Source organism: Vicia villosa, linkage group LG3, assembly GCF_029867415.1.
Source record: "Vicia villosa cultivar HV-30 ecotype Madison, WI linkage group LG3, Vvil1.0, whole genome shotgun sequence".
Taxonomy (NCBI): domain Eukaryota; kingdom Viridiplantae; phylum Streptophyta; class Magnoliopsida; order Fabales; family Fabaceae; genus Vicia; species Vicia villosa.
In genome coordinates, this window is record NC_081182.1 from 187064866 (window position 1) to 187072964 (window position 8099).

Genomic DNA, 8099 nt, shown 5'->3' on the forward strand with positions numbered 1-8099 from the left:
TATACATGCTTTTTATCTTTTTGCTTTTTTCTGGAAAATGGTAACACAAAAAACCTTAAAAAATGTTTTCATTTTCCATAATCTGCACGATTACATGTTTGCATATATCTTTCCTTTTCCTGAAATAATAATCATTTGTGCAGATTAATCAATAAAACCGTTGAAAGTAATGACCCTGCGCCCTCTCCTAACTTCGAGTGTCCTGTGTATGAGGCGGAAGAAGAGAGTGATGAATGTATTCCTGATGAGATTTCCCGACTGCTTGAGCACGAGGAAGACACCATTCAGCCATATAAAGAGCCATTAGAAGTCATCAACTTGGGTTCTGAAGAAGATAAAAAAGAAGTCAAGATTGGGGCACTGCTTGGTCAAGATGTTAAGAAGAGGATGGTAGAGCTTCTTAAAGAGTATTTTGACATTTTTGCGTGGTCCTACCAAGATATGCCTGGGTTGGACACAGATATTGTGGAGCACCGTTTGCCGTTGAAACCAGAATGTCCTCCTGTCAAGCAAAAGTTAAGAAGGAGTCATCCTGATATGGCAGAAAAGATTAAGAATGAGGTCTTGAAGCAGATTGACGCAGGTTTCCTTGTCACTTCTGTATATCCTCAATGGATTGCCAATATTGTGCCTGTTCCAAAGAAAGACGGAAAAGTTCGCATGTGTGTGGATTACAGAGATTTGAACAAAGCCAGTCCGAAAGATGATTTTCCTCTACCTCACATTGATATGTTGGTAGATAGTACGGCAAAGTTTGAGGTTTTCTCCTTCATGGATGGTTTTTCAGGATACAACCAGATTAAGATGGCACCTGAAGACATGGAAAAGACAACCTTTATTACGCCATGGGGGACATTCTGTTACAAAGTGATGCCATTTGGGTTAAAGAATGCTGGTGCGACATAACAGAGGGCCATGACTACTCTTTTCCATGATATGATGCACAAAGAAATTGAGGTTTATGTGGATGATATGATTGCCAAGTCCCAGTCAGAGGAAGGGCACATGGAGGATCTTTTAAAGTTGTTTCAGCGTTTGAGAAAGTATTGTCTCCGCTTAAATCCAAACAAATGCACTTTTGGTGTCCGTTCCGGAAAATTATTGGGTTTCGTTGTCAGTCAGAGAGGAATTGAAGTGGATCCTGATAAAGTTAAAGCAATTCAGGAAATGCCAGCACCTAAGACTGAGAAACAAGTGAGAGGTTTCCTCAGACGTTTGAATTATATCTCCAGGTTCATTTCCAATATGACTGCTACCTGTGAGCCAATCTTCAAGTTGTTAAAGAAAAATCAGGGATGTGTGTGGAATGAATATTGTCAGAAAGCTTTTGACAACATCAAAGAATATCTGCTTGAACCTCCCATTTTGCTCCCTCCGGCTGAGGGAAGGCCTTTGATTTTGTACCTCACAGTACTTGAAAATTCAATGGGATGTGTGTTGGGTCAGCATGACGAGTCTGGTCGAAAAGAGTATGCAATATACTACCTTAGCAAAAAGTTTACCGAGTGCGAAACAAGATACTCGCTGCTTGAGAAAACTTGCTGTGCTTTGGTGTGGGCTGCTCGCCGACTGAGACAGTATATGTTAAACCACACCACCCTATTGATTTCCAAAATGGATCCAATTAAGTATGTATTTGAGAAACCTGCATTAACTGGAAGGATTGCTCGCTGGCAAATGTTGTTATCAGAATATGATATTGAATATCGAGCTCAGAAAGCTGTGAAAGGAAGTGTGTTGGCAGAGTACCTCGCTCACCAACCAATTGACGATCATCAATCTATCAGAATGGACTTCCCAGATGAAGATATAATGTATTTAAGATCTCAAGATTGGGATGAACCATTGCCAGAAGAAGGGCCAGATCCTGAATCCAAGTGGGGTTTAATTTTTGATGGAGCTTCTAATGTTCATGGCCATGGAATTGGCGCCATTATCATCACTCCGCATGGATCACATGTACCTTTCACTGCAAGGATATGTTTTGACTGGACAAACAATATTGCTGAGTATGAAGCTTGCATCATGGGGCTTGAAGAGGCCATTAATCTGAGAATTAAGATTCTTGATGTTTATGAAGATTCTGCGCTTGTGATTAATCAGATTAAAGGAGAATGGGAAACTCGTCATCCTGGTTTAATTCCTTATAAAGATTACGCCAGAAGACTATTGACATTCTTCAACAAAGTTGAATTCCACCACATCCCTCGAGATGAGAATCAGATGGCTGATGCTTTAGCCACATTGTCTTCCATGTACAAAGTGAACTTTCATAATGAGGAACCTCGAATTACAATCAGGCGTCTTGATAGACCTGCTCATGTATTTGCAGTTGAGGAAGCAACAGATGAAAAGCCTTGGTATTTTGATATTAAACACTTCCTTCAGACCCAAGAGTACCCACTTGGGGCATCAAATAAAGATAAGAAAACTTTGAGGAGATTGGCTGGCAGTTTCTTCATCAATGCTGATGTTTTGCATAAAAGGAATTATGACATGGTTTTGCTCAGATGCGTGGATAGACACGAAGCAGACATGTTGATGCATGAAATCCATGAAGGTTCTTTTGGTACTCATTCCAATGGACATTCGATGGCAAAAAAGATGCTTAGAGCAGGTTACTATTGGCTGACAATGGAATCTGATTGCTACAAATTTGTAAAGAAGTGTCACAAGTGTCAGGTGTATGCTGACAAGATTCATGTGCCTCCGACATTTCTCAATGTTATTTCTTCCCCATGGCCTTTCTCTATGTGGGGTATTGATATGATTGGCATGATTGAACCCAAGGCTTCGAACGGAAATCGATTCATCCTGGTAGCAATCGATTACTTTACCAAGTGGGTAGAAGCTGCTTCATATGCTAATGTGACAAAGCAAGTTGTGGTTAGATTCATCAAGAACAACATCATTTGCAGATATGGTGTACCGAGCAAGATCATCACTGATAATGGCTCGAATCTGAACAATAGCATGATGAGAGAACTGTGTGAAAGCTTCAAGATTGAACATCACAACTCTTCGCCATATAGGCCAAAGATGAATGGAGCTGTTGAAGCAGCAAATAAGAATATTAAGAAGATTGTGCAAAAGATGGTTGTTACGTACAAGGACTGGCATGAGATGCTCCCATTTGCTTTGCATGGGTACCGTACATCTGTTCGTACTTCAACAGGGGCAACTCCCTTTTCTTTGGTTTATGGTATGGAAGCAGTGCTCCCTATTGAGGTTGAGATTCCATCATTGAGAGTTTTAATGGAAACCAAGTTATCTGTGGCTGAGTGGTGTCAAAGCAGGTTTGATCAGTTGAATTTGATAGAAGAAAAGTGGATGACGGCTTTATGCCATGGTCAGTTATACCAGAAAAGAATGAAGAAAGCGTTCGATAATAAGGTTCGACCTCGTGTATTCAGAGAAGGCGACCTCGTGCTCAAAAGAATCTTGTCTTTTACCTCCGATTCAAGGGGCAAATGGACTCCTAATTTTGAAGGACCATACGTTGTTAAGAAAGCCTTCTCTGGCGGTGCATTAATTCTTACAACTATGGATGGAGAGGAGCTCCCCCGTCCCGTGAATGCTGATGTAGTCAAGAAATACTTTGCCTAAAAATAATAAAAGAATAGCTCGCTAAGTTGAAAACCCGAAAGGGCGGCTTAGGCAAAAAAGAGCGTCTCGGTGGATTGAAAACCCGAAAGGACGGTCCAGGCAAAAATTAGAGACATAAACAGAATAAAATACCCGGTGGACTGAAAACCTGAAAGGGCGGTCCAGGCAAAAGTTAGGGATTCATGGCAAGTAACTACATCAGACAAGACTTGATCATCAGCAGTCATCTGTTTATCATGAAGAAGTTCAACACATTTCAACGGAAGCCTTTGCTCAGGAATTCCAAGTTGAGAGAGAGGATGGGGTCATTACATTTCAATGTACCTTTTTCCACAAAATTACCACTTTCCAAATTTTGTAATAATCCATGGGGTCTTGCCTTTCGCAGGCTACCATTCTATTAAAAAAGTTTGAGCCTTTACCCTTTATTGGCAATCTCATTTCTTCCATATCTCTCAAAATGTCATTTATTGTTGATAGTAATTTTTGAAACAAAAAGAAAATTGATTTCAACAAAATCCTTTTGAAAATTATAAAAGAAGTTTTACTTTGATTCATGAGTGCATTACAAGGAATGGATATGCTGATGTATTCATAATGCAAAGGAAGAAGAATGTGTTCCATTCAATGCACCTTTGGCCTGGTTCAAATATGGTGTAGAACTCAATTACTGTGTTCTCTTAGCTCTGATATTCCCTAATGTTGGGCAGCATTTATTCTAAAGCCATCAGAAGACGGTTATAGCAATTTTTGCTCTGATGTTCAGCTTGAGACATGCTTGATTATGTTATCTTTCGAACTCCGTCTCTTGAGTTAATTCTTGTGCTAAGTTTTGGCAGCATATGCATCATTAACATACATCAAAAAAAGTCATACATTTCACATTTACTATCATGAAGTTTACTGTCAAACATATTGCTCTTTCATTTAGAGTGTCTTAAGCAGAAAAACCTCACTTTCCTTGAAAATCCCCACTGAATTTGTTTCTAGGTGGATAATATGTTTCGGTTTTTCTGTTCAGATGACTACGAACAGAAGACCAGTGAGTTTCTCCCTCACATGGTCCAGTCTTTGTGGCAGCTTCTTTCCATTTTGGTCATGGATTGAATTTTTGTCACTGGATGATGAATATTGAGACTAGGCATTTATGTATGCATCCTCAAATCATTGAAAAAGTATTATTGATTGCTCTTCACCATCATTGGTACAAAGGGGCAGCTCTTCATGCCTTCAGTGGAACGTTGGTATGTCTTATCGTCAGTGGTACGGCGGTACATCTCTTTCATCGTCAGTGGTACGTCGATGATTTATCTCCTTTTATATCATCAGTGGTACGGTGGTATACCTTTTCATGCCTTCAGTGGAACGTTGGCATGTGTTATCGTCAATGGTACGGCGGTACATCTCTTTCATCGTCAGTGGTACGTCGATGATTTATCCCTTTTATATCATCAGTGGTACGGTGGTATATCTTCTTCATGCCTTCAGTGGAACGTTGGTATGTGTTATCGTCAGTGGTACGGCGGTACATCTTTTTCATCGTCAGTGGTACGTCGATGAATCATCTCTTTTTATATCATCAGTGGTACGGTGGTATATCTTCTTCATGCCTTCAGTGGAACGTTGGTATGTGTTATCGTCAGTGGTACGGCGGTATATCTCTTTCATCGTTAGTGGTACGTCGATGAATCGTCTCTTTTATATCATCAGTGGTACGGTGGTATACCTCTTCATGCCTTCAGTGGAACGTTGGTATGCGCTATCGTCAGTGGTACGGCGGTACATCTCTTTCATCGTCAGTGGTACGCCGATGATTTATCTCCTTTCATATCATCAGTGGTACGGTGGTATACCTCTTCATGCCTTCAATGGAACGTTGGTATGTGTTATCGTCAATGGTACGGCGGTACATCTTTTTCATCGTCAGTGGTACGTCGATGAATCATCTTCTTTTATATCATCAGTGGTACGGTGGTATACCTCTTCATGCCTTCAGTGGAACGTTGGCATGTGCTATCGTCAGTGGTACGGCGGTACATCTCTTTCATCGTCAGTGGTACGTCGATGAATCATCTCCTTTTATATCATCAGTGGTACGGTGGTATACTTCTTCATGCCTTCAGTGGAACGTTGGTATGTCTTATCGTCAGTGGTACGGCGGTACATCTTTTTCATCGTCAGTGGTACGTCGATGAATCATCTCCTTTTATATCATCAGTGGTACGGTGGTATATCTCCTTAATGCCTTCAGTGGAACGTTGGTATGTGTTATCGTCAGTGGTACGGCGGTACATCTCTTCATATCATCAGTGGTACGATGGTGTGATTTCTGTTAACGGAAGATTGGCATTCTGATTCAGGATGCATACTTTCTCACCCCCAGTGAAAGAGGATGTTCCCCTTTTCTCATCCCCAGTGAAAGAGGATTCTATAACCTCTCTGACGCGAAATGTTTTCCCCAGAGAAATTTCTTTCCCCACCAAAGTTTCATCTCTCCAACAAAGTCTTGCCTTCCCCAGCGGAGATTTTCCAGCAAGACATTTATTTTCCCCAGTGGAGTACCTTTTACTCCCAGTGTTGCCATGCTTTATTATCATCATATGCATTCATTAAACATTGCATTGCATCTTAGGATCAAAAATTGTGTTTTATATATTTAAGTCTCTTCGATTTTGTCAAAACGAAGATTTCCAATCATCGTATCTCCAAATCGAAGAAACTTAAATAGGGGCATCTGTCATACCCAAATTTTTGACCCTAAGATCCTATATCATTCATATCCCAATCACTAATCAAGAGCTTCACTTGGAAGTTTTGTTTATGGTGTTGCACTCACCTCATCAATAAGAGGGACCATCAAGCACCAATGATTGTTTATCTTGTATGCATATTATACTAACCCAAATACCAAAAACATTACTTTGTTTCTTTGTAGGCTTTTGTTTTGTAGGTACCAAGCCAAGACATGCAATAAACAAGGCATTTTTCAAGTTTTTGACTGATGAAATCGATTTCCCTACTGGGTAGATTTCCCTGCAGCAATCTTCAACAAAATCACATTCTGGACAGCATGAAATCGATTTCCCTCCTGGGTAAATCGATTTCCCTAGTGTATTTTGCGCCAAATTCTCTTCTGGAACAGAGTGAAATCGATTTCACTCCTGGGGAAATCGATTTCCTTCAGGCGAAATTCAAAAAAAATAGAGAGGGAAGCTTGATTTGATTTTGGCACCTATTTTCTTTGACCATTTTTGTCATTCTACCAATTTTCCACCTCATCAAAATAATTCTCTTCATTAAACCCACTTAAACCCCATTTTACCACTTTTACCATTTAATTGCCACTTTAATCACCAATTAAACACAAGCTAATTACCAAATGCAAAAAGACCAAACTACCACTACTCTTGCTCAAATGCTATAAATAGAGCCCACTACTCTCTCATTTCTCAAGCTTTGAGAGCCAACAAATCCCTTGCAATTTCTCTCCTCATCCTTACCAAAATTCACCAAAGCTCTTTTTCCTTCATAAAATTTGTGAGTCACATCTTGAACCTCACAAATTTTGAGCTAAGCCACCATCCATTTCACTCTTTTTTCTTCAATTGTTGAGAGATCAAGATTTGTGTTGGTGATTCTTGAAGTAGATCTAAGTTTTGTTCAAGATTTGGTAATTTTCATCATCCTTTTTCATCTATCATAATGTGATTCTTTTGTGCTTGTGTGTGATGCATCTTTGATGCTATATTGGTGTTAATTGATGGTAATTTGATGGAAAATTCGTGCTCAAGTTGATGTGTGATCATAAGGTGTTTGTATATTTGTTCAAGTCAAGTTTCATGCCTTTAAATGCTGTTTTTGCTGAAATTTACACTGAGGAAATCGATTTCCTTAAGGCTGAAATCGATTTCCTGCTGAACGTAACTTGTTTTTTTTGAAAACTGCACTATGGAAATCGATTTCCCCTGCATGAAATCGATTTCCAGCAGGCAGAATGTGGTTTTTTGCCTTTTTTGTGCTTGTTTTGGCTTCCTTCTTCCTACACTTCATTAATATCATTGGATCTAGGGTGTTGATAGGTTTGAAATGACTTAATCCACCAAAATGGATGAATGATATTAATGATAGTGTGAGTTGATTATCTTTTGTGTTCTCATTCTTATTTTCATCTTATTTTTCTTTTGATCGATGAAAGTCTTAATATCTTGAGAATTCTATGGATTCTTGATGAAGACTAGATCAATTTGTTTTCATTCTTATCTTTTCATCTTATTTCCTTTTGATCGATGAAAGTCTTAATATCTTGAGAATTCTATGGATTCTTGATAAAGACTAGATCAATTTGTTTTCATTCTTATCTTTTTCATCTTATTTTCTCTTGATCGATGAAGGTCTTGATATCTTGAGAATTCTATGGATTCTTGATAAAGACTAGATCATTTCTTCTTCTCCTTCTTATTTCTTTTGATTGATAATCTTGATACATGGAGAGT